The sequence below is a fragment of the Phodopus roborovskii genome, unplaced genomic scaffold, assembly GCF_943737965.1.
Source record: "Phodopus roborovskii unplaced genomic scaffold, PHOROB, whole genome shotgun sequence".
Classification (NCBI taxonomy): Eukaryota; Metazoa; Chordata; class Mammalia; order Rodentia; family Cricetidae; genus Phodopus; species Phodopus roborovskii.
The window spans coordinates 11,836,653-11,863,083 of NW_026126636.1; the positions used below are offsets into that span (position 1 = coordinate 11,836,653).

A 26,431-nucleotide genomic window follows, 5' to 3' on the forward strand; every position below is an offset into this window, starting at 1 on the left:
GTGTCGTGCAAAGGATTCTGAGCTCCGGATCTGCGCGCCCGCCAGGCATGGAGCAGGTTCTCTAGCAGGACTGACCATGGTCTCTGCGCCATAGCAGCTCAAGATCGCCAGGTTGGAAAGACTTGATACGCCACGCCTGGAGTCCTGGTCACTCCCAACGTTCCCAGCCCCGGCACTCTCTGAATCCGACGCGGAGCAGCATCACTGTCTCGCATCCTCCTGAAGCCTCGACCACTCTATCTCTGAACGTCCTCTGAGGTGCCTTGGGGCGCCCCATCCCGCAGAAGCCACCATCTTGGGCCAGGGAGCACGACATTTCTTCCCTAGCCGGACCTTGTGCGGCGATGTGGGCGCGCACGAACGAACCCTTCAGCTCCTCTTGCACCACCACCAACTTCAATCCCAGCTCCAGGTTCCCGAACCACTGCATGGGAGCCGGGCAGGCACTCTGGCAGCCCCGCCGTGCCGGGAGGAGGGGGCGGTGCCGCCACTCTGCTCCCGCCCACAAAGTGTGCACCGTTTTATTGGCTGCCAGACCTGCCGCTCTAACTCTCCTCACCACGATTGGTTATCTGCTACACTACAGGAGGAGTCTCGTAGTGCTCCTCCTCCGAGCAGGGCGGAGGGGAGGAAGAGGAGGAGGAGGGAGAGGAGGGGGGGCGGGACACAAAAAAACCAGCAAGATTTTTTTTTTTTTTGCATTTAATTAAAAAAAAATTTTTTTTTTTGCATACCCGAGGGGCGCTCCCCGGAGCGGGGCGCGGGGCCGGGCCGCGCGGGGCCGCTTCGTTGCAAGGGCGGCGGCGGGCCCGGGCGCAGCGGAGCCGGGCCCCGCCATGCGATCAGGCACTGCGCTGACCGGCCCGGCCGGCCGGCCCCTTCTGGGTCCTCCCTGTGCAGCCCGTGCGGGGCCGTCCCGGAGACCCCGCGCCGACGGCTGCTCAAACATCAGGGTGAGTTTCTCACAATGTAGCAATTTCTCTTTAAATCTCTTAACTCTCTCTACCTGCGAGTCGGGGCTGTGACAGGGCGCAAAAGCGAGGGGGGGAGTGGGGCTCGGCGGCGAGGGTGTGTGTGTTGGGGGGGGAGAGCCGGAGCTGGGGCCGAACCCACTCCCCCCCGACACTCCACACTCAGCCCCCCAACCGGGGCGCAGCGCCCGCTGCCGCTGCTCAGACTGGATTTCTTTGCTTTTTTTTTTTCTTTTTCTTTTTTGGTGATCGGCGCCCACCACTACCCGCGCACCCCCATCCCAGGTCTCTCCCGCCACCGCCGCCGCCCCGATCTTGCAGGGATCTCCCCCTTGATTGCGCCCCGATCTCAAACCTTGCGCCCCGCTTTCCTCTCCGGGATACAATGCAACGGAGGAGAGGGGCGAGCGCGAACATCTCATGGGGGGGAGGGGCGGGGACCCCCACCCGCCTTGGGGACCCCCTCCCCTCCTCGTGCTCCCCGCCTTTTCTGGGGAGAGGCGAAGGCCATAGAGAGACAGCTGGATCCATCTCCTCCCCCTCCTGTCGCGCGTCCCATGCGCCCCCCTCCCCAAGTCCCTCTTGGGGGTGCCTGGGAGAAGCGGGGGTCCTCTGCAGGCTTGTAGGGAGCGATGAACTGGGATGCGGGCCACAGGGTCTCCCCCTCTCCATCGCCCCTAAACAATGAGAGTTGACTTGATCCCCTACCCCAGTCAGGGAGCTAGGGGACCCCCGCCCCCTCAGCTGTCTGGTCTCGCAGGAGGCCTGTTTCTGGGGATCAAAGGAAGAGGAAAGGGGAGCCTCCATGCCTGTCACCTCCTGGGATTTGGGGTTGCCCCTGAGCTCCAACTCCGTGGGCCTGGGAATGGGACGCACCAGGCCCAACCCGGGCACCGCGCTCCGGGTGGTGACCTTTAGACAAAGGCTGTCCTTTCCCCGGGGTGATCCTGGCCAGGTCCCTGAGGAGGGCGGCCAGGCCGTGGGCTCGGAGGGAGAGGAATGGGATGGATGGATGGATGGATGGGTGGATGGATGGGTGGATGTGTGGATGGATGGATGGGTGGGTGGGTGGATGGGTAGGTGGAAGAAGAGGAGGGAGGAGGAGGCTTGGGACCATCTGGTTTTCTCATCGCCTTTAGCTACCCCTCGGTTGCTTCCCCGGCTCCTGTCACCGGCAGCCGCGGGGAGACAAGGGACCAAGGAGCTGCCCAGCCAGGCCTTGGGCCTCCGCCAGCCGGAGGACCCGGTGACGAACCGCGGGAGGGCGCGGGCTCCGGCGCCCGCGGTGATTGGAAGGCATAGTGGCTCCTTCCTCTCCGCGCCCCTTTGTTTTGCTTTGTGGTTCGGAGCAGCTGAACGTCCCTGGAGGTGGGGTCAGAGGCTGCCGGGTCAGCTCTCCAGAGGAAGTCTTGGTGACAAGAGTCCTCCGAGGTCCCTGCCTGTGTGCTTGCATTTGGTACCCCACCCCAAGTCTTAAACCTTCATCCCCTTTTGTTGCTCCTCTACCAACATAGTGTAAGAACAATCTGGGGGAGTGTGTGGAGAACACCAAAGACTCCGTCCCGGCTGGAAGTCAAGAGATCTCTGGCACACAGCCTCTCCCCACACCTGCGTGCTAGGTCAGCTCTGACCCCAACCCCCAAGATGAGGAAACAAGGGAAACCACGCTTTGAGACTACCCCTTTCCTTGGCCCCATGGGACTTATCGGTTGTTTACCTCCGGTACCCTGCCTTCCTCTGTAGCTCCCCCACCTCTCAGAAGCCGGAAATAACCACTCTTTACCCCGGATTGGCTACTGCTAAATGCAGTCTACTCTGGCTACAGTCTGAGGAATGAGTGAGTACGGTTGAGTGTTTCCATTTTCCAGGCAGACTCACTGAGGCCCAGGGTGGTTGCGAGACTAGGTTAAGGTCACACGGTGCAGGTCACTCCGAGCACCAGCTCACAGCACCCTAGAGTTACCCAGCCCTCGTTCAGACCCAATTGGCTCTCTCTTAGCACTTTGTCCTTCTAATTTAAGTGGACCTGGGTTTACAGAAGGATCTGCCAGATGTTTTACCCGGAAAGCTGGTTTGGCAGAAAAGGGTGAGGGTCCAGCTTAATGGATCATTTCACCTCTGTCTAGTGTGTGTGGGTACAGGGGTAACCCCAGTCTAGCTGGATAATGGCTGGCTGGCTTGGCATCAGTTGGGACCTACCTCCCCTGTTACCTACCACTTCATCCGATCGATCGGGACTTGGTTTGATTGCTGTCACTGATTGTTTGACTGGGGCTGCTGTAGTGATGTCTGCTTCTCTGGCCTGGGGACCCTTGTGGTGTTTTGATGCAGCTGAGCGAGAACTTGCATCTCAGGCTATCCCTAACCTTAGGCAGGCAGGTGTGTAACCTGCCCCTCAGTCATCTCCTCCCGGTACACTGAAAAATGAAAGTTCTTTGAGCTGACCTGGAGGGAGGGGAAGGTGTAGCTAAAAGTGTGATTTCTACTTAACCTCAGTTTAGGATAGGGTGGCCTGGGGGTGTGGTGGAGGCTTGAGTAGAGAGTGTGAATAGAATTAAGCCCAGTGCTCTCATTCCAGCGCTGGGGTGTGCTCACTAGAGTAGAGTGCCGCCGAGCCCCAGCTTCCCCAGTGGCCGAGGTGATAGAGGTGATGGCCTTTGTACTGGAAGGTAAACTGAGGCCAGGGTTTGTGCTCCATGGCCAAGTTGTGTTGGCAGGCCTCGAGGGCCAGTGATGAGAAGGTTCTTCATGCAGCGTAAGGATCGGTTTTAGGGGTGTTGACAGGCCCACACTCCCCGTTGATCTCTTCCCTTAAGGATGACAGAACTTTAGGATGTGAGGATATGGGGTGGGCACACTAGGAGGAGAGGGGCTTTTGGGAACACTGACTTCTGAGAATCAGTGTGTCCTGAAAAGAGGTGCCCACTTGGGGAAGATGGGAGGAACTTTGGTAACCTTCCTGGGGATGTGGAGTGGGGCTCTGCCTTTGCCTACAGAAGGATCAGGAGTCAGTATCAAGCCTTTGGCTCACCTGGGAAGATAGGAGGAAGGAGGTTCTATGTGGGGTTCTCTAGCCCTAAGGCCAGATACCAGCCAGCCTTCCAGGAGGATCTCCCCCCTCCTCATTCCCCCCAGGCTTCCTTGACTCCTAGTCTCAAGAATGCAGAGCACTGCTTGGGGGGGGGTGTTAATTGGAAACAGGAAAACATGGCATTCCTTCGAAAGAGCCTGGAGCCTGCGCTGGAAGCAGCCAGGCCTGCCATTTCCCTTCTCCCACCCTGCAGGGCAGGAGCTCCGGTCCTGGTCTCCTCCCCTGTCTCTTAGCGATGCAGCCCCAGGCATGGCCTTGTACTTGTACCTGTCCCTCTCCCCAGCAGGGTCAACCCCCGCTTCACCCTCTCTTGGCTGGGTTTTTGTCCCTGGCTTTGAAGGATACGCCATACCATAGCTTCAAGAAGGTCGGGAAGTGCTGAGTTGAGTGGTCCCCACGGATTCCCCATCCACCCCAGCTTCTTCTCTGCCTGTGGCAGTCCCTGTTGACTGGCCCCAATTGACTAAAGCCTTTGTGTGTCCAGGACAGGCAGAGCCCCCCCCCCCCAGGAGACAGCCTGAGCTTTCTGAAGGCATTTCTAGTTTTGGGACTATGAGTTGTGTGTATTCCTGGGGTCTGGCTGGTGGCTGGGGAGGCAGAGAGTGCCTTTATTTCTTCTATTGTTTTTAGTTAAACTTGCTTGAGGGGTTTGCTGTTAGGGGTTAGGCCCTACCTTCAGTGCTGATGCTGGAACCCAGGTCAGCAGGAGATTGGCGGGGCTCCCTGCTGCAGGGTTTGATTAGTTCTGTCTGGGTGGCCTAAGAAACTCCAAGGGGGAAGTTTTAAGCTGGTTTATTCTCTCTTTTCTCCCTACCTCTGATTTTTGTGTGTTTGTTTTGGTTTTGGTTTTACTTTTGTTTATTTATATGCGAGCAAGGGCGTGCACTTGTTGAGGTTTTAGGGACAACTTATAGGACTCTGGTCTCTCCTTTTCCCTTGTTGTGCCCAGAGATTGAACTCTGTCTACTCTGGGCATGGTGGCAGTCACCTTTACCCTCTGAGACACCGCATTAGCACCCCTCTCCCCTTTAAGACACAGGTTACACTTAGCCCAGGCTAGCTCTGAGAGTGCCCCTGAACTCCTCACCCTCCGACCTCTACCTCCAAGTGACTGAAAGTCTTATCACATTACATTCATTTTCTTCTCCTGCCTTCCATCTTTCCCCTAGCCTCCTCCCCAGGGGCAACTCCTCGGCTCAAAGGCTGTGTGTGCGTTTGCCCCCTGAGAAACTAATTTTGTACAGCTGGCCCCACATTCTCCCATGGTCCTGCCCTTTGCCTATTTCTACCTTGTTTAACACCTTCCGTGTGGCTGTTCAGGGTTTTTTTTTTAAGCTCTGTGGTATTCTACTGGCTAGACAAACTTCATTCCCTGTGATGTTGTGGATATATTACCGTGTATTGCGAGCCTGCAGGATCATGGCCTGGTAGCTCCCAGAGGCTTCCAGGATGCTGTACATAAGGAAATCATTCTCCAGTCTGGATTTTTTTTTCCCCGAGACAGGCTTTCTCTGTGTAACAGCCCTAGCTGTCCTAGAACTTGCTCTGTAGATCAGGCTGGCCTCAAATTCACAGAGATTCTCCTGCCTCTGCCTCCCAAATGCTGGGATTAAAAGCGTGTGCCACCACCGACCAGCCCATCCTGGATGTTCTTAACCAACCTATCTGCTGAGCTGCCTTTACAGGCATCATGTTATTTGCATGCCATGATATCCTTGCTTCATTCCTCTGCTCATGGCCTACATCACATGGGTAATTGTGCAGGGCAGGACCTTGGGTCTGAATTTCATTTGGCAACTTGCTGGCCAAATGGGCCTTGTTGGCTCTGTGCCTGTCTTTTCCCCTCCATGAAACGCAGGGCCAGCCTTAACCGGTAGTTGTGAGGGAATGCACCTCTGGTGAAGTTCATGAGTCACTGTGTCTGGGGTCTGTTCATGTCAGCCAATTCTTTTTCCAAGCAGCCTTTTCAACCCTGCTGGGCTGAGAATTCCTAATGGACAGGCACAGAACAGGATGCTAGATTTCTCTACCCAGTGTCTCATTGCATGCTAGTAAGCCACACCTCTAGCCCCTCACTGGGGGATTCTAGGCAGGTAGATGCTCTACCACTGAGCCACATCTTTTATTTTAGATTTTGTTGCCTACATAGTCCGAACATGTTTTTAAAAAAAAACATTTACTTGAATGTATGTGTCTGTCTATGGTTATATGTATATGGAGTTCAGAGGGCAGCTTCACCTTCTACCTTGTTGCAAGTCAAGTCTCTCTTACTTACTGTTTGCCCTTGCCCTGGTACTCCAGACTAGGAAGCCCAAAAGCTTAGGGGAAGGTTCCTGTATCTGTGTCTGACTCAGAGAGGGAATGCTGGCATTGCAGATGCTCGCCACTTTGCAATGAGTTCAGGTTGTCAGGCTTGCACGGCCATCTCCTAGGTCCCATGGCTTTTTATTTTTGCTTTACTTTGTATGTGCATGTAGGAGCACTATGTGGTGTGTGTGTGTGTGTGTGTGTGTGTGTGTGTCTGTCTGTCTGTCTGTCTGTCTGCATGTGCAGGTACAGAAGCCAGAGGGAGATACCAGGTGTCTTGCTCTATCACTCTCCTCCCTTAATTCTTTTGAGCCAAGGACCCTCAGCTTGGAAGAAGTTGGCAGCCAGCAGCCGCTTTGCTTTGTCTCCATCCCCTGCCTTCAGTGCTGGGGCTATAGTCTTTCATTGCCCGTATCTGGCTTTTTAACCCAGTTCTGGGGCTTTGCACTCAGGTCCTCACGCTTGCACAGAGAGCATCCTGACTCGATGAGTCGCCTCCGCAGTTGCAGTTTTGCGTATTTGTTTGTTTATTTATTTATTTGTTTGTATTGTGTGGGGGGGGGTGCAGGAGTGTATGGAGGCCAGAGGACCACTTGAGGGGGTCAGGTCTCTCCTACCGTGTGGGACCTGGTGATCAGATTCAGGTCATCACAGGTTTGGCAGCATGTGTTTTTGTGGTTGTTATTTTGGTTTGGTTTTTGTTTTTTTCACACAGGGGTTCTCTGTGTCGCCTTGGCTGTCCTGGAACTCGCTCTGTAGACCAGGCTGGCCTTGACTTCACAGAGATCCGCCTGCCTGGGATTAAAGGTGTGTGCCACCACCTCCCGGCAGGATTTTTTAATTTTCTGCACAGGGTGTCACTATGTAGCTTTGGCTGGCCTGGAACTCGCTCTGTAGACCAGGCTGATCTCAAACTCACAGAAGTCTGCCTCCTGAGTACTATGATTAAAGGCATGCGCGCTGACTGGAGGAAAAATGTTTTGCCAGGCTGACAGTGGGTTTATTAGTGGTGCTTGCTTCTTTAAAATGTTTTAAAATTACATTTATTTATGTAAAGGTCAGAAATATTGCAAGGAGTCAGTTCTTCCCTCCTACCGTGTGGGTTCTGGGGATAGAACTCAGGCCATCATGGTGGCATGTGCTCTTACCCACTGAGCCATCTCAACAGGCCCGGTATTAGCACCAAGCATGATGGTCACGTATCATCCAGCCTCAGTTGCCTTTGGGTATCAGAATTGCCCCTTCCTTGGATGGCTGTGGAGCTTGAATGGCTGAATTGCAGGAGGCCTCCAGCGTAAGCCTCAACTCTGAAGGAGACTCCCTGGCTCACTTTGTTATAATTGTTTTCACACTTTGATTTTTTTTTTAAATTTATTTTTAAATTACATATACGTGGGAGGTAGTAGGAGTCGTGCACCCGAGTGCAGTGCCCAGGAGGTCAGAGGTAGCAGATCCTCTGGAGCTGCAGCCAATCGTGAGCCAGCTGACGATGAGAATGGTGAACTTGAGTCTTCTGGTATTTTTCTTTTGGTTTTTCAAGACAGGGTTTCTCTGTGTAGCCCTGACTGATCTGGAACTCATTCTATAAAATCCAGACTGGCTTCGAACTCAGATCTACCTGCCTCTGCCTCCCAAGTGCTGGGATTAAAAGCGTGTGCCGCCGCCACCACCTGGCTCATACAGTACACCTTCACCCTCTGAGCCATCTCTCCAGTCTGAATTTTTACTTTCGGTTAGGGACTTCAGAGCAGCATGCCTGCCCTGAAGTTCCCGGGACACCCCTCTTCTGACCCCGCTTGGTCTGTTAACCCTCCTTTTCACTGGGGTGTTTCTATTGACATACCAGTGATATCATATCCAAGCACGCGTTGTTATTCGTTGTATTGTTTCTGGGGTCCAGACCCCGCTTCGCCTTCTCCAGGGGATGCCCTGTGCTTTGAGGGCAAGGCATTGAGCCCATTTCTCAGGTGGGGGAATCAGATCCACAAGGCCATGTGGGTTTTGGCTTGCTTATCCATTCTGAGTTCTCCATTTTTGCGACGTAGGTGATTTCTCTGTCTTGATCATATCGTACCTCGCCCCTTGGTACTCTGATTGCCTGGAATTTGGGGGACTCACATTGAATGCATGGGGTATGGGGTACAGGTTCTGATGTTGTAGGAGGAAACTGTTCCCATTTGCTGGTGATCTGGGCCCGAAATATCAGCTATTTGGGAGATTGAGGCAAGAGAATCCTGAGTTTAAGTCCTGCCAAGGGATACAGAGGAAGTTCAAGGTCAGCCTGAGACATTTCATGGGACTGTTAAAAATAAGAGAGCTGGGTGGTGGTGGCACACACCTTTAATCCCAGGACTCTGGAGGCAGAGGCAGGCGGATCTCTGAGTTCAAAGCCAGCCTGGTCTACAGAGCTAGTTCCAGGACAGTTAGGGTTGTTACACAGAGAAACCCTGTCTCATAAAACCAATAAATACAAAATAATATTAAAAATATAAAGAGGGCCCTGGGTTAGACTATTAATAATAGAGTTTCTAGAATGCCCCATTGAGAGGCTGGAGCTGTGACCCAGAAGCATGGTAAAGCCCTGGTTTTAATCTATTGTACCATATACACTCCAAAATATATACATTAAAAAAAGAGATGCCTTTTAAAGGCGGAGATGCCTTTAATCCCAGGCAGAGGCAGGCAGGCTGATCTCTGAGTTGAAAGCCAGCCTGGTCTACAGAGCTAGTTCTAGAACATCTAGGACTATTACACAGACAAACCCTGTCTCAAAAAAAAAAAAAAAAAAGAGAGAGAGAGAGAGAGAGAGAGAGAGATTGTTCTCATGGAGGGGGAGGGGGAGAAATGGGCTATAGCCTCTGTGTAATGAATATGTCCCTGGTGTGGCCAGGCCAAGTGCCTGGGATTTAGACTGGCTCTGCCCCTTCTGACGCTCTGGCTGGGTGGCAGGGCTGGGTAGGGAACCAGAAGTGTGGGAATAAGACTCGCTTCCCTTGAGGACCCCATTGGTAGCCGCAGTCCTGTGTGGCAAGTGTTCTGCATGTGCCAGGCTCCGCGTCAGCATTGAGAGTGAAGTGTGTTGGTCACAGCTGGTGGAAGTACTCTGGAGATGGGGTGGGGGGCAGAGCTGCTCTTTCTGTGGTTTGATTGGACCAGAGAAATAAAAGGTTGATGAGTCTGGGCACACGCACGGACACACAGGGACACGGGAACACACTCCGGCCTGACTCAGCTGCTTTCCCCTTCCTGTTGGTGGTATTGTCTGTCTCTCTGCTTGGAGGGGAGTCATGGTTCTTGGGTGACCCTTCCCTGGTCTCCTTTGTCCTGAGCAGGCTCTGGGGCCCACTGAGCTGAGAGACTTGTCTAAGGCTGTGGGACCATTGCTAATGACCCTAGGGACTTTGACGCAGCTCATGGGGAGGGTACCCTTCCAGGGTACCTGAAGGTGAGGGTCTCCTAGTGTGGGAACTTCTGCAGCTTGTCTGTCCATATGCCTTCCACAAATTGGGTCTAACCAAACCAATACACTGGACCTGGGGTACGCGTGGTGTCTCGAATGCCTGGCGTAGGGGAGAGAGGTCCCTTCAGGGGGCTTGGTAGGACCTAAGGTGCCTCATAATGGCCCCTCTGCTTCATGGGTTCAGTTAGTCAAGTTGAGCAAGAGAGGCGTGTACAGTGTAGTAAGATGCGTTGAAGCCGAGCATGATGGGTTGGTACATATCTGTCATCCATCGCTTGGGAGGCTGAAGTAGGAGGATCCCACAGAGCAAGACTGCCTCAGAACAAACACACACCCTTAAAAAAATCCCAGTGTAGTGACCCATGAGTGAATTTGTGCCCTTGGTAGGTGGAGGCAGGAAGACCAAGAGTTCAAGGCCATCCGCTGCCACGTAGCAAATGTGAAGCCAGCTTGGGGTACCGAAGACACTGCCTTACAAAATAAAACAAATGTGAACAAGCACGACTGGGTGAAAGGTACCTACCTCCAGGGTTTGGAGAGATGGTCCCGTGTTTCCTGTTATAGTGGTTCTACACAAGCAGGTGGATCTGTGTTGGAATCCCAGCATCCAACACCCACATCAAAGGCTAGGCTTGGCCCTCATGTGTCAGTTACCTTAGCACAGGGCAGAGGGAGGGAGGGCCTTACTGGCTGCCAGCTTAGCTCCAGGTTCAATGAGAGACCCTGCCTCAAAAGAATAAGGCGGAGGGTCATAAATAAGGCACTTCACATTCTTCTCTGGCCTCTGGGTACCCACCCCCAACACGTACACCAACATGCGTATCCACACGTACCAGGGAAGGATGTGGTTCAGTTGGTAGAATGCTTGCCTAGTGTGCACAGAACTCCCTAACATCTGAAACAGAGTGTGGCCACGAATGCTTGTCATCCCGATGCTTGGGAGATGGAGGAGGCAGGAGGATCAGAAGTTCAAGATTATTGTGAACTGTGTAGAAAAAGTTTGTGTCCAGCCTGGACCCTTCCCCATCTTTAGAGAAATAACATTCTCGTAATCTCTGGTAGATTGTTTAAATTGCTCCATCTTACAGTTTTATTATTATTATTATTATTATTAGTGTGTGTGTGTGTGTGTATATATACACCACAGCAGACATGACATATATATACACACACACACACACACACACACACACACACACACACACACATACATATATATATCCATCCATCCATCAGTATCAGTAGTGTCTGAACATCCTCCAGAGGTATCTTGGACTTTTTTCCCTCAGGTAATGAAGGAGTGCTATGAATCATTTCTCACCCAGGTGTAATTTACATACAATAAACTACACAGAGTCCACCCTGTCTTTTGACAAGTCTTGGCCAGCACATGCCCCAGTGTAAGTCACACCTCATCAAGACAGCACATTCCTGACCCCACCCAGCTAGCACCCTCCCAGCATCTGTCGCTGGTGTCTGGAATCCCGGCTCCTGGGCCACGGCGGCCACCAGCATTTCACACTTGTGGGTTGCCACCTGTTGAGTGCTATCCTTGAGTGTGTGTAGAGACAGGGTCTCATGTATGTAGCACAGGATAGCTTCTAGTTAGCAACCGAGCGAAGGCTGACCCTGAAGTCCTATTCCTCCTGCTTCTTCCATGATTACGGGCAGGCATCACCACACGGGGCTGTCCTTCAGGTCGAATGCCTTCATTGTGTGTATGACATGAGTTAGTATGTGTATGGGCGTGCACTTTCCAAGGCACATGTGTTTATGGGATTCAGGACAACCTGGGGTGCCCATCCTTGCCTTCCACCTGGTTTGAGGCAGGGTTTCTTGTTTTGCCAAGCTATCGGGCTCATGAGCACTCAGGGATTGTTGTGTTTCAGCCTCCCATCTCACCATAGGATCAGACATGTGTTGCTGTGCCCAGCCTTTGCTTGGCACCTGGGGCTTTGAACTTAGATCCTCATACTTGCTCAGCAAGCACGTTAGTTCCTAGGCCATTTACTCAAGTCCCCAGGGTGAGCATCTTTCACTCAGTCTCAGTCTTTGTAGATCCGCTGTGCACAGGTCAGGGCTGTGTAGTTTGTAGTTAGTGCACTGCTCATGCCTCTGTGTGGAGGCCAGAAGTCAACAGCAGATGGCTTCTCAAGAACGCTACCGTTTTTTCCCTTTACATTTTACACAATTTAGTGTGTGTGTATTTAAATATATATAAGTGTGTATTTATGTATGTACATATATACATACATGTATGTATGTATGTATGTATGTGTATGTATGTGGATGGATGATAATACATCCCCTCAGCCTTCCCTGTCACTCTCAGCTGCTCTAGCCACATCAGCGTGCGTTCGTCTCTCGCTGTCCCTGCAGATGGCTTTTGCATGGAGATTTTGCTGGGTCTGAAGGCTGTGTCCCTGTGTTCTCCTCCTCCAGTGTTGCCTTTCACGTGTCACACATGTGCTGTTTGTCGTCTGTTGCTTTTCTCTGTCCCATGTTCTATGAGCCACAGACATGGCTTGGCCTAGTGGTAGAGCATTTTTCTCTCCATTTTTTTTTTTTTTTTAAAAAGAAAAAAAATCTTTTGCTGCCTGGCACCAGGGGCACACGCCTTTAATCCCAGCACTCGGGAGGCAGAGGCAGGAGGATCTCTGTGAGTTCGAGACCAGCCTGGTCTACAAGAGCGAGTCCCAGGACAGCTTCCAAAGCTACGGAGAAACCCTGTCTTGAAAAACAAAAACAAAAACATTTTGTTACATTTATTTATCGGTTTGTGTATATGAGGAGGGAGTACATGCCATGACATATGAGTGAGGTCAGAGGACAACTCGAGCTCGTTTCTTTCTTGCTGTGTGGTCTTGGGGTTTGAACTCAGGTCCTTGTGCTTAGCTGCAAGCACCTTTCACTTGCCTAGCCATCTTGCCTTCTAGTAGAGCATAGTTTTAGATGGAAGATGTCCCGAGTACATCCCCAACACTGAGGTGGTGGTTAGGTTATGGGTGGGAGTGAGGAAAGGTAGTTGAAAAAAATGTACAGGCTAGACTCCCAAGTTACTCCTGGCTAGCTGTCTGTTCCAGAGGCAGAGAGCTGACTTCTCCAAATTGCTGCCTGAGTTAAGATTTGCTGCTACTTTTTTTTTTTTTTTTTTTTTTTTTTTAAAGACAGGGTTTCTCTGTGCAACAGCCCTAGCTGTCCTGGAACTCACTCTGTAGACCAGGCTGGTTTCGAACTCAGAGATCACAGTTCCTCTGCCTCCAGGATGCTGGGATTCAAGGTGTGCTTGCCACCTCCCAGCTGATTTGCTATTGCTTAATTCTGGCCCATTCTGAGGCATCTGTCTTCCTGGCCTGTGGAGTGTGGTCCCCTAGAGTGCTGTGAGCCAGAACTTTGCCTCCCAGTCAGGAGAGGGAGGTCTGGGATCCATGTTCCCACACCGGGTTGGGCAGAGGTTTCCATCTGGGGTGTGCATCCTGGCAAGCTTCTTGAAGTAGAGTGTTCTCTGTAGGCACTGGACACAGTGGCTAACAGTAAGAAGTTGCTCTGAGCCTAAGGTGTTTGGTCAAAGCCACCTGCAGTTTCCCAGGGGTGTGTGGGCCTAAGATGATAGGACTGGATGTGAGTGTTGTGGTTTTGCGGATGGAAAGGGTGTCAGAGAGAATGTCTAGCATGAGCCGAGGTCGCAGGTCTGAGCAGGTGGTAGGTGGAGATGTGGAATGAGGGGCAGCCATTTCACGAGAAAGCTCAGACACCCCTGGGTTGGCAGAGGGAGGTCCCAAAGAATGAACTCACAGGACTGAGAACCAAGCCATCTACCCTGTGCTGTGTGCTTGTAGGGAGGAGAGTCTCGCCCAGGTGTGAAGGTCAGTGTCTCCTCCTGAAGAAAGTCGGGGTTTCCAGCCATGTCTTAGCTTAGAGGCACTAAGGTCAGGTTCCCTGGGTTAGGGAGGGAACCCAGCCTGAACCACCTGTTAGGCGCCTAGAGGGGTGGAAGGGTAGACCTGTGGGGAGGATAGGGAGTTCAAGGCCATCCCCAATATTCATAGCAAGCTCCCCCTGGGTCCTGTGAACCCATCTCAAAAAAAAAGTCGTGGAGTGGGTAACGAGATGGTTCTATAAAAGATGCTAAGCTGGGGCTCTGGTGGTGCACACCTTCCATCCAATCACTCCCGGAGGCAAGGGCACGCAGATCTCTGAGTTCAAGGCCAGCCTGATCTACAGACCGAGTTCCAAAATAGGCACCAAAGCTACACAAACAGCTGGGCATTGGAGGCAGAGGCAGGTGGATCTCTGTGAGTTAAAGGCCAGCCTGGTCTACAGAGCAAGTGCCAGGCAGGGTTCAAAGCCACAGAGAAACAAACAAACACAAAGATGCTTGCTGCCAACCCTGACTACATAAGTTCGGCTCATGGGATCTACATGTTAGGAGAGAACGAGCCCGCCACTCCACTGGTTGTCCTCCGACCTCCACATACACACCACTTTGTACATGCACTCACATATACAAACAAATGTAAAAGGGGGGGGGGGAGAAGGAATGGATGATGGATGCCTGTGTGGAGAAAGGGCGAGTGAAGGCAGCTATAAAACTGGAAAAATCAAAGCATTTTTGCCATTTTGCCTGGAACATTTATGGTTCCAGGATCTCTGAGGTGGAAAGTCCTGTCCTTCCTTCCAAAGTCCTTGTGACCTGGCTCCTTGCCATGACCTTATCTCCCACCCTTTTTATCTGCTTTCCCCATACTCAGGCTTCCGGATCCTTCTCTCATCTGTCTTTTCTGGGCTGTGCCTGGAGTCCTTTCTCCACGCTCCACCACTGGCTCCCAAGCAGGTGTCTACCCAGAGCCCCCATCCCTGTTGGCGAAGGAGTCAGGACCTAACGCGTAATCAATCTGAAGTCCATATTTGCTTGTTAGAAGAGGCTCCACCCAACTTTCACGCGGGTAATGGGGTGTAGAGGACACCCGGTTTCTAAGAATGTGATGGTGGAATGTTCTGGAAGAGGCCTGGAGTGTGTGTGGCTGAGCTTAGCTTCCTCCCAGGTTGGGAGGGCTGATGTTTATGTGGCTGCTGAGGCCCCTAGGGACTAAGAATGAGGGGACTGAGGCTATCCTAGTGGTAGAAAACACTTAGGAAGTCTTCCTGCCTGGCCTGAGCCAGGGACCTTTGCTTCTTCTATAATATAAGCACATGCTGATGATTCTTGGGTCTTCATATTCCCCTTAGGGGTCCCCTAGAGGCCACAGACCTTTCCCTAGAAAAACACACCGATAACTGTGTACCCTCCAGTGTTTTTCTTCTGAGACAGGCTCTCACTGTGTAGCCCGGGCTGGTCTGGCACTCGCTAGGCTGACCTCTGCCTCCCGCCTGCTGGGGATAAAGGCATGCACTACCATCCCTGGCCCAATTTGGAGAAAGGATTAGGGGTTCCTTTCAGTGGATTTCAGGGCTTATTTTTGAGACGGGCTCATGCAGCCTAGCTCTCGAACTCACAATACAGCCAAAGATGACCTTGAATTCCTGAACCTCCCACTCCCAGATATACCAACCACCATGCCCAGTTTATGCTGTGCTGGGATTTGAACCCAGGTCTTTGTGCATGCTAGACAAGCATCCTACCAACTGAGTGCCAGCCCTATCTAAGGGCTTTATCTGAACTCTAGTTTCTAGATTGTGATGATCTGTGTTGCCTCACATGGCCTGCCTGTGCTCTGGGATAGACTTTTTTTTTTAATTGTGCTGAGTTTAGGAGTTTGGCTCAGGAGTAGCCTATTTCATGATTTCACAGAGGAAGAAACTGAGGCATGGAGATACTCACTGCCTTGCATAGCTTCATCATCGTCGTCATCATCATCATCAACACACACACACACACACACTTTTTGCCGGGTCTTTTATTCACAAGCCGTGAGGCCTCTTGGTTCTAGAGTCCAAGACCAGAAAGCCCAAAGCCTCTTTGGAAAATAGCTGACTCCCTCCCTTATCCCCTGCTTGCCCCTGAGCCATGACTGATGCATCTCAGAGTTTCCTTTCCCTTTCCCTTAATGACTTTGTTAACAACCCTGGTCACCAGCTTCCTGGAGTCTCTAGGTGTATGTGAGAGCACCTCCTTGTACTCAGGGCTGGTAATAAACTGATGTGTACAGAGCAAGAGCCCTCTCCTCCCAGCCTCAGCTTCCCCACCAGCTGGAGAGACCTACTGCCTTCTTCCGGCTGGTCAGAGAGATGACATCCTAGGTCACCAAAGGTCTATGCTCTCAGTAACTGGTGTTGTAGATATTTCTAAATTCAGCCCCTGGCCTCCCTGTATAGTGGCTGTTGACATTAAGGACAGCCAAGGCGATTCAGGAGCATCTGCCCAGTGAGCTGGGGTAGGGATGAAGAAGAGTTTTTGAATGAGTGCGGATCCACGTCGCCGGGGTGGGTGGAGGGGTGGCCTGTGGAATTCAGTTCCAATGACATAAGGCCCCCACTCTTTCCCCCAGCTGTTCTCGCTTTACTGTCGGTGAGGGTTTGTGACTTGAGGTTGTACCTCCCGTGGAACAGATGAGGTTGGGCTGTAGCCTGGTGGCCTGAAACTGTCAAGGGCTCACAAACGCCTTGAAGATCCTGGTAGCATATACATGGGCTCTGATCCACTGCGGGCAGGTCTCGGACAGACAGACTTCCTTTCTTTCTCTCCTCCTCCTTTATGGGAAGGTTTATTAGCAAAGGTTTGTTAGCTTACAGTTCACCACCAGGGTGGAGGGAGTATAGTGGTGGCCAGTCACGTTGTATGCAGAGTGAGGAAGCAGATGAGCGAAGGTGGGTGCTTGTCTCTTCTCCACATTCGGTTCAGGACTCCCAGCCTGTGGCACACGGTGCCCCCCCCCCCCACGTTAAAGGTGGATCTTCCCACCTCATTTAACCCAGTCTGGGAACTCTCACAGTCTCGCCCTGAGGCTTGTAATTCTAGATGCTGTCAAGCTGACAATCACTGTCAGTCACCACAAGTTTGCTCTTTGTCAACTCGACACCCAAAGATACCAATTAAAAAACAGATTTTTCTCTTACTCACTTGTATTGCTTTTCTTGAGGGGGTCGCTCATGCCGTAGCGCAGTGTGGAGGTCAGAGGAAAACTTGCAGGGGTCAATTTTCTTTCTCGTGTGTGTGTGTGTGTGTGTGTGTGTGTGTGTGTGTGTGTGTGTGTGTGTTTTGTTTTGAGACAGGATTTTTCTGCGTAGCTCTGGCTGTCCTGGAACTCCCTCTGTAGACCAGGCTGGCCTTAAACTAAGAGACCCACCTGCCTCCGCCTCCTGAGTGCTGGGATCAAGGGCGTGCGCCACCACTGCCGGGCTTGCTTTTAATTTTTTGAGATAAGGTGTTGTTTGCCCTGAAATCCCTGGCTGAAGTGATTCTCATGTGTCTACCTCCTGGGGCTACAGGCGTGAATACCATACCAGGCTGTGTTTACTATACTTTTTTTATGTGGTTGCATTTAACTCTTCTGTCTTGCTATTTCTCTTCTACATATCTCCTCTGTTCACCCCCCTACCCCGCCGCAAGTTCCATTCCCACACTTTTCTGCCTCCGATAGATTTGACTATTTTGTTTCTGCTAGGGATCAGACTTAGGGCTTCTAGCATATTAGGTAGCTCTAGCCCCTCACTGGGGGGGTTCTAGGCAGGGACTCTACCACTGAGCCACACCCTCACGCCCTGGGGGATTCTAGGCAGGGGCTCTACCACTGAGCAGACACCCCACCCTCACCCCCAGGGGATTCTAGGCAGGGGCTCTATTGCTGATTTACATCTCTATTCCCTGAATTAAGGCAAGAGCTTAGTGACAGGCCCTGCCTCTAGCCCTTTAGGTGTCCTGAGCTGATGAGCAGCTTTGTTGGTCTGGTTTCCATTCCGTGTTTTTGGCCAGGACATGGCTCTGAATCTGAGTGAGCTGGGATCCTGGGGGTGCGTGATGGTTAGAGCCTGGGAGTGACCTGACCTGACATCTCCTTTCCATCCCTGTACCTCATACCTCTTATGCAAGAATGTTTCCTGGGAGAGGCAGAGGCAGCGTGGCCTTATACACAGGGAGGCTTGCCAAGTTGCATTCCTCTGTGGGCTTCGCCATTCTTGTCCCTCGAACACATAACCAGAGCTATCGAGTGGCCAGTTGGTGCCAGGCCTGTGCTAGACTTTGGTGGACACTGGCCAATAGCAGCCTGGGGCTGGCGGGTTGGTTCTCGAGCCTCGACTGCGATGGTTGAAAAGAGGAAGAGCTGGGTGGGTGTTGCAAGAGAGGATTCTGGAATTGTAGCCAAATGCTGTAGGTTGTACCAGTGTTCCCAGCACTGAGGACACCGGGCCACTGGGACCTCCAGGGGTTCCAAGCCAGCCTTGGCTATAGTGTGTGTGTGTGGGGGGGGGGAGAAACAGATCCGTCTGTCCAACTCAGAACCCGTTGGCTAGCATACTGGGCGATGAACAAAAGACCCCCTTCTAGTAGCAGGGACCACAGCCCACATCTCAGCTCAAGCAGCCCAGGGAAGGTAGCGGCGAGCCCGAGCCGCTGAGGTGACTCACTGGGCCCCAGGGACCTGCCCTGGAGGCAGGATGTGTGTCCACTCTTTTCCTGAGCTCCGTGTGAATATTCATACGTCTGGCTGAAAGTATTAGAGTCTGACTGTTGGGTAACCCCAGAGCTGACCATGGGGATGCTGTCGGAGAACTTGAAAAGCTACCTTTTGAGAGACATGCGTTGCCAGGAAGGCTTTGATTGGCCCTTGTTCTGTTTGAAATTGCTTTCACCGTTTTATTTTACTCTGTGCAAGTGTGCCCGTGCATGCGTGTGTACATGTGGGCGTGTTCTAAGCCATGAGGAAGGCAGAGGACAACTTGCAGGAGTCAATGCCTTCCACCAGGCAGGTCACAGGGATCCATCTCCGGTTTCCAGGCTCAACTGTAAGCATCTTTACTCAATGAGCCCTCGAACTGGCTGGTTTTTTGTTTGTTTGTTTTCTGAGACAGGGACTCATGCAGTCCAGGCTGGCTTTTAATTTGCTGTGTAGCTGAGGAAGACCTTGAATTTCCGATAATCCTGACTGTTTCTACCAGCCTTTCCAAGTGCTGGGATTACAGCCATCTGCCACCACACCCAGTTTATATGATGCTGGAGACAGAACCCTGAACTCGGCAAGCCCTGTACCAACTGAGCCACAGCCACAGGACTTTGATTTCTTGTTTGTAGGTTTTTTTTTTTTTTTTTTTTTTTTTTTTTTTTTAAATTGGGGTGGATGGGGGGGGGGAAGTAAGGAGAACAAGATTCCTCTGTGTAACCCAGGCAGACCTGGAACTCTCTGTAACTGAGAAGGCTTGAACTTTTGACCTTCCTGCCTGCACTACCCCAGTGTTGGGACCACAGCTGTGGGCCGCCACCATGCTAGGCAACCTTGGGAGCTTTTAAAGGTTAACGTGCATGTTATTTATATGTGGCTGAATCTCGCTTATGTACCCGAGGTCGTGTGTGCTGCAAACCCCACTTGTGTCTTTAGGTCTTGACCGGTTACTTCTTGGTTCCCCGGATTCTGGCCAGATCCGGCATGAGCAGTGATAGGGTTTAGAAACTTGCCCTCTGAGGGCTCAGAGCTTGAGGCTAGCTTGTGAGCTCAGCCTCCCTGCTGCTTGGGGAGGAAAGGGAAGCTCCTGGTTGGGCTGGATCAGGGCCTGCCCTTCACATACCAAGTGCCATGGGCAAGTCACGTGAGCCACATAGTTTGGCGGGAAGCTAGGAGGCCAGGCCTGTAAAGGGATCCTGGAGGGACAGCCATGTTCTCCCTAGTGGACTAGTTCCACTTAGCTGACTCTTTGGTAGGTTGCTGATATTCTCACCGAACAGGCTCAGTTTGGACCTCATGTCCTTACTCCCAGAAGTCCACAAAACCCAAACTAAGGAAACGGGCCATTCCCCATGAGGTCATCCTGTCAGTTATCAGAGGCTCCGCCCTGGGCGTTACTGGTACGAGCCTGGCCTGGCTCAGTGCACTGGCCGGTCCCTGGCTTGTTCTCTATCCTGGTCAGTCCTCGCTCATTCCTTTCGAGCCCCTCAGGCCTCCTTCCTCTAAACAGACCAAGTCCTACCCCCAGAGCTTCTGTTCGTCCCCACCCTCCCCATCTTCCTCCCTCCTTCCTCAACCAAGACTGGAGGTAGTACCACTTCATTTATCTGCATCTTTCGTCTAGGCTGGAGTGCACTGTTCAGGCCGGCCTCAAGTTCACAGCTGTCCTCCTCCTGCCTCAGGCTCTGTCCCGGTTATCAACCTATTTAAAACTGTTGGTTTCTGACTTTTCCCTGGAGGCATTTCCTTCTTAACTCTGCTTGTTTGTTTGTTTTTTGGGACAGGGTTTCTCTGTGTAGCTCTGGTTGTCCTTGGAACTCACTCTGTAGACCAGGCTGGCCTTGAACTCACAGAGATCCGCCTGCCTCTGCCTCCGCCTCCTGGAGGGCTGGGATTATAGGCGTGTGCCACCACATCCTGGACTTTTTCCTTTTTAACTCTTAACAGTTTTTGGAATGCCATCTACTCTTATGTTTATATTGATTTTTACATAATTATGAGTAATAGAAATATTTGAATAATTTGGTGTAGCATGTCACATGTAGTTTTACACTTACAGATATAAATTAGTTGATAAAAATCAAATATAAGTATGTAATATAATATTTTATAGTGTTGCTTTCTGTCCTCTCTCAACCTGCCTTTAAAGAAAAATGTAAATCACGTATGGTGGGAACATGCATAGAATCCCAGCACTTGGGAGGTGGAGACATGAGACCCTGTTCCAAAAAGGAAATAGAAGGGAGCCTGAAGAGATGGCATAGTGGTTAGGAACACCCATGTTGGTGGCTTAAATGCCTGCACCTCCAGCTCCAGGGGACCCAGCCTCTCTAGCCTTTTCCAGGACCTACACTCACGTGCACATACCACCCCACAGCGGACTCATCAGTTAAAATAAAGCTTTCTGAAAACAAAGAGCCAGGTGTGGTGGCACACGCCTTTAATCCCAGCATCCTGGAGGCAAAGGCAGGCGGATCTCTGTGAGTTTAGGGCCAGCCAGTCTACTTGGTGAATTCTCCAACAAATATACAAACAAACAAAACAGATCAGCAGAGGGCTCAGTGGAAAAGGATGCTTGCTACCAAACCTGGCCCCCTGAGTTTGATCCGTGCACCCCACGCGGCAAAAAGAGAACTGGCTCTGGCAAACTGACCTTTGGCCTCCACAGATGCCCTACTCTGCGGCACAGGTACCCATGTGTGTACAGACACAGACTGACAAAATTAATGTAATTTTTAAAACTGACGTGAGTTTAAAAAATCCCGGATAGGCTAGGACTGGTGGTACACACTTTTAATCCCAGCTGTCAGGGACAGGCAGATCTCTTGCAAGTTCAAGGGCAGCCGAGGCTGTGTGGTGAGACCCTGTCTCAAATGTCAGCCTGGTGGATAGGTGTAAACTCTAAATGAACAGGGGTCTTTGTTGTATTCCAGGCTGTCCCCTCAGCTTCTAGACTGGGCCTAGGGTCTTAATTGACTCAGTGCTTAATTGACCAACATATGAATGTTGACTACAAAAATGTCTTTATAGACATTTATTTATTTGAATTATTTTGTGTGGGCGCGTGTATCAAGTGTAAGAGTCAGGGGTGGAACTCTGGTCGTCAGGCTTGGTAGCAAGCACCTTTGCCCAGGTGAGCCTGACTATTGATTGAGCAAAGAACTTGGGAGATGAAGGAAAGTGTGTGTGTTGGGAATACAGGGGAGAGTTAGAAACATCAGAGGAAAGGCCCAGAGCTCAAAACTGGCTAGCTCCAGGATCAACTGTCTAAATGTGTTGTGTGTGTGTGTGTGTGTGTGTCTGAAACCACTTCCCTTGTGCACATCCTGTGTGACCTGGAGTTACCAGCTTACCCTCTCTGGTCCTCACGACCTCAAATCTGTAAGAAGAAGCGTGGGAAAGAAGCGGTTGCGTGGCTAATTGACACGAGCTTGGTAAACTGCTATTGTTGTTTCCTGGGGTGAAGGTGAGGGTTCTTGTGAGCTATAGGCCCTCCTATAGCTGGAAAGGTACCCAGTTTAAGGGTGGCCTGAAAAGATCAGTTAAAAGCTGGGTGTGGTAGCTTAGACCTATGATCCCGGCACTCAGGAGACTCAGGCAGGTAGATCAGGAGTTCCAGGCCAGCCTGGGCTACATAGTGAGACCCTGTGCTAAAAACAAGACAAAAAAAAAAAAAAAAAAAGTGGTTGAAGTGTCTATCTTGGTACCTTGTTGGTGGCCATGGTGGTTGATAAACGGGATGGGACACACTAGCCTGGATTGTGGAATGGAATGGAGGCTGGAAATGTGAAACACTGGGTTAGGGTAGGGTGCTTGCCCAGCATACAGGAAGTCCTGGGTTTGATCCAGCATGACATAATGCTACACATGCCTGTTTGTTTGTTTGTTTTTGTTTTCCAAGATTGTGTGTGTTTGTGTGTTTGTGTAGCCTTGGCTGTCTTAGAACTAGCTCTGTAGACCAGGCTGGCTTTGAATTTAAAGATCTGCCTGCTTCTGACTCAGGACAGAGGGGTGTGTGCACTTGCATGCCTGTCTGTCTCTCTTTCTTTCTCTCTCTCTCTCTGTCTCGTTCTCTCTGTCTCCCCCCCCCCCATTCTTTTCATTTGTTTAGCTGATGGTCTGTGCTCACCGCCTTCATTTCAGGAGGTCTCGGAGGTTAGAGCCTGCAGCTTGGCAAACAGAGAAAGGAGCAGAAATAGGAGAACATTGGACAGTAGATAGAAGTAACTTGTTGATAATGCCATCTCAGTGCTCTGTGGTCGGGACTGCAGTGGAAGCTTGCAGAGGGTACTGGGGCAGCCCTGAAGGTCAAACACAGAACTCAGCCCACTGTTCCCAGGACAGGCTCTGCCTTCTCCCAGCCCACACTGCTGGGCTGACTTCATTCCCATTCTAACCCCTGCCACAGTGGAGCCCTTGAGACCATTTCTGCCTCAGGGTCTTTGCACTGTGACCCCTCAGCCTGGGGTACTTTCTCCCACTAGCTCCCGGGTCTCTGCTTCAAGGTCACCATCGCCAAGCTTGCTGTGACCACCATGTTTAAAACTCATTCACTCACACACACACACGCATGCACGCACGCACGCACGACCTGCAGAAATACAGTAATAAATAACAGGCTGGCCTGATGGTAGAACCTTTAATCCCAGCACTCAGGAAGCAGAGGTAGGTGGGTGTCTGTGAGTTCAAGGCCAGCCTGGTCTATACAGTGAGTTCCAGCCAGATGGGGCTCCATGTTGAGACTTGTAAAGAAATTGGGGGAGAAGAGAGGAATGGATGTCAAGGGATGCCTCCCGACCCCTCTGTTCCCCTCCCCACTCCTAGGTTGAACATGAGAGCCTTCTGTGTGCTACACATGTGTATTACCACCGAGCCACGCCCCAGCCCCTCACTGGGGGATTCTAGGCAGGGGCTCCACCACCGAGCCACACCCCAGCCCCTCACTGGGGGATTCTAGGCAGGGGCTCCACCACCGAGCCACACCCCAGCCCCTCACTGGGGGATTCTAGGCAGGGGCTCTACCACTGAGCCACGCCCCAGCCCCTCACTGGGGGATTCTAGGCAGGGGCTCCACCACTGAGCCACGCCCCAGCCCCTCATTGGGGGATTCTAGGCAGGGCTCCACCACCGAGCCACACCCCAGCCCCTCACTGGGGGATTCTAGGCAGGGGCTCTACCACTGAGATATACCTCAGTTCCCACTGGAGGACTCTAGACTGTACCTACCACTGAACTATATCATAATTACCACTGCTATAATTTTGAAAAATCTTTGTATTTTAAGGTAATGGCTCATTAAATTGTCCAGACTAGATTTGACTTATTCTGTAGTCCAGAGAGGCCTTGAACTCTAACCTTTTTAAAATTTAATTTAATTAAAATTTGTTAATTGTATTTTTATTTATTTTGTGTGTGTGTGTGTGTGTTCGTGTGGAGGACAGGGTGCTTCATTTGAGAGTTGGTTTCTGTTGTTGGGATGTATACCCCAGGCTTGCTCGCGGGAGTTTCAGGCTGATTCTGTCTCTGCATCTCATTTTAGGAGTCTCTGGGATTACAGATATGTGCCTATTAAATATATTTTATTTTTTGTGTATGAATGTTATGCCTGCATGGATATCTGTTTGCCACATGTGTGCCCGTGGAGGTCAGAAGAGGGCACTGGATTCTTTGTAACTGGAGTTAGAGGTGGTCGTGAGCTGCCCTATGGATGCTGGGAATTAAACTTTGATCCTCTCTGTGCAAGAGCAGCCCATGCTCTCAACTACTGAGCTGGTATCTCCAGCCTCCGTATGTGCCTTTTAAACGATGGGCTAGAACTTAGGTCGTTAAGTTTGCCTCCCCAACTACCTCCACATCCCATAGAATTTACTGTTTATTTGTTTGTTTCGTTTTTTGGGGGCAGCCCTAAGTGTCCTGGAACTAGCTCTTGTAGACCAGGCTGGCCTCAAACTCTGCCTCTGCCTCCCAAGTGCTGGGATTAAAGGCGTGGGCCACCAACACCCGAATTACTTTATTTTTTATTGACTTATCTTCTTTGGTGTGTTCTCTGAATTGTGCAGAGGCAGGTGTGTCCTCCCCCCTGCCCCACCCCCATCCCCTGCATCCTGTGGCTTCTGGTTGGTCCTGTTTTAGGTTTTGGGGGTGAGGTTGGGGCTGGGAGACCTGTGCCCATCAGTTGGCTCGCTTGTTCAGAAGGAAGACGGGTCCAAGAAGAAGGCTACTTCAGGGGTGCATCCAGGCCTGGAGATCATATGCCTCTGACTCCAGTGATGGGGTAGGGTGTGGCCTGTGGCCGGAGGATATGAGCCAAGGGTGTGTGTAGCCTAGAGACTTGGGATGAAACCAAAACAGACAAACAAACAAAGGAATCTAAAACAAAACCATAACATCAGAAAATGTGCCCTCTTTCCTGCTTCTCAAATACCTCTTCATTAGTCCTGGTGGCAAAGGAGACTTCAATGTGCAGTGTAGTAAACCTCTTTGACCCATCACTTTACTGGCAAATGCCAATTGCAGTGAATCATAGGTCTGGTTCAAGGCCTCTGGCTTCTGGTATGCCATTGTTGCTGGATCCTCACCAGAATTCCTTAGGGACTTCCTGTGTCTCCCATGGGTCTTGGACATCTTGTGGGTATCATTCATTCCATAGGACCGAGCTGGAGTGACCATGGCCATATTTCTCATTTCTTCTCCTGTAAAATTTTACTGTTTCTACAGCAGCATCTCATACAGCTGAGGCTGGCATTGAACTTAGATAGGCAAGGATGACTTTGAACTCAGCCCCCTGAGTGCTGGAATTATGGGCCTGGTCCTTCATGTCTAGTTGATGCCATGCCGTGGATGGATGGAACCTGTTGCTTTGTGAGTGTCAGGCAAGCTTTCTCCCAAATGAGCTACACCCCCAGCCCCCTCACTTAAAACGGTATTTAGTTTATGTTGTTTTTGAAGTAGGGTCTCATTCTGAATTTAGGTTTGCCCAAGATAACAATCATCTCTCCTAGCTTTAAGTTTGTATTTTTTTTTAAAAAAAATATTATTATTTGGGGCAGAGTTTCATTGTATAATAATTCTGGCTGCCCTGGACTCAATCTGTAGGCCAGGCTGGCCTCGAACTCACAGAGATCCACCTGCCTCTGCCTCCTGGGTGCTGGGATTAAGGGTGTGCGCCACCACTGCCCATCTTAATTTTTAAAAATTACTTTTATTTCATGCCTGTAATTCCACCAGCACTTAGGAGACAGAGGCAGGAAGATCACCCTAGCTAGGTTCAAGGCTAGCCTGCTCTATATAAAAATTTGCAGGCCAGCCAGGATAAAAACAAAACAAGAAAAAAGAAACCCTGGCCCAAAGTGTTACCGAGACACAGTTCACCTACTGTAAGATACCATGTGTGTGGAACACACAGTTATGTGGCTTCCTCTCCATTTGTGTCCACAAACATCCTGTTCTGTAGTTCTAGAGTCCTTTCATTACTCCAAAGGGAAACCCTAGACCCACCCAGTGCTTACTGTCTGCTCCTCCCACCCCCCATCCCTGGCAGCCATGCATCTCCATTCTGTCTTCTATCTCCGGTTTTGCCTCCTCTGAATACTTCAGATAAATAACGTGATGTGATAGGCAGTCATTCAGGCAATGTCATGTGGTCAGGGTCCAGCTGTGTTAAGTCACAAATCATTTGGTGGCCAAATAGCAGTCCTTCATGAGTTGGGTTATCTGGAGTTTTTGTCTCTCAGTGGAGGAGATTCTGGCTGCTTCTGTGTTGGTTTTTCAGGAATAGTGCTTCCGGGAACGTTTATGTGTTATTGCGCGCGCGCGTGTGTGTGTGTGTGTGTGTGTGTGTGTGTGTGTTTTCCGTGTCTCATGGGAGTGGAGACTGGGAAGATGACGTTAGAGCAAAGATGTTTGAGGAGATGAAGGAGCATGCCCCGTGTATTCAAACAGGAAGGCAGTCAGTCCTGCAGTAGGGAGGGTTGACAGGAGCTGCCCTGTGGATAATCAGAACTGA

General features: G+C 51.1%; 1 protein-coding gene across 4 annotated transcripts in view; it reads left to right on the forward strand.

The window, feature by feature from the left end:
- The first annotated feature begins 804 nt into the window (after positions 1–804).
- Bicra (BRD4 interacting chromatin remodeling complex associated protein) overlaps positions 805–26,431 on the forward strand; it is a 66,836-nt gene continuing 41,209 nt past the window's right edge. For 3 of the 4 annotated variants that reach the window (XM_051206908.1, XM_051206912.1, XM_051206911.1), the window contains exon 1: positions 805–953. The gene's annotated coding sequence lies outside the window, so the exon portion shown is untranslated. Of the gene's footprint in view, positions 954–2,558; positions 2,809–26,431 lie in introns of those variants that run through there. The other variant, XM_051206910.1, reaches the window with a different exon arrangement.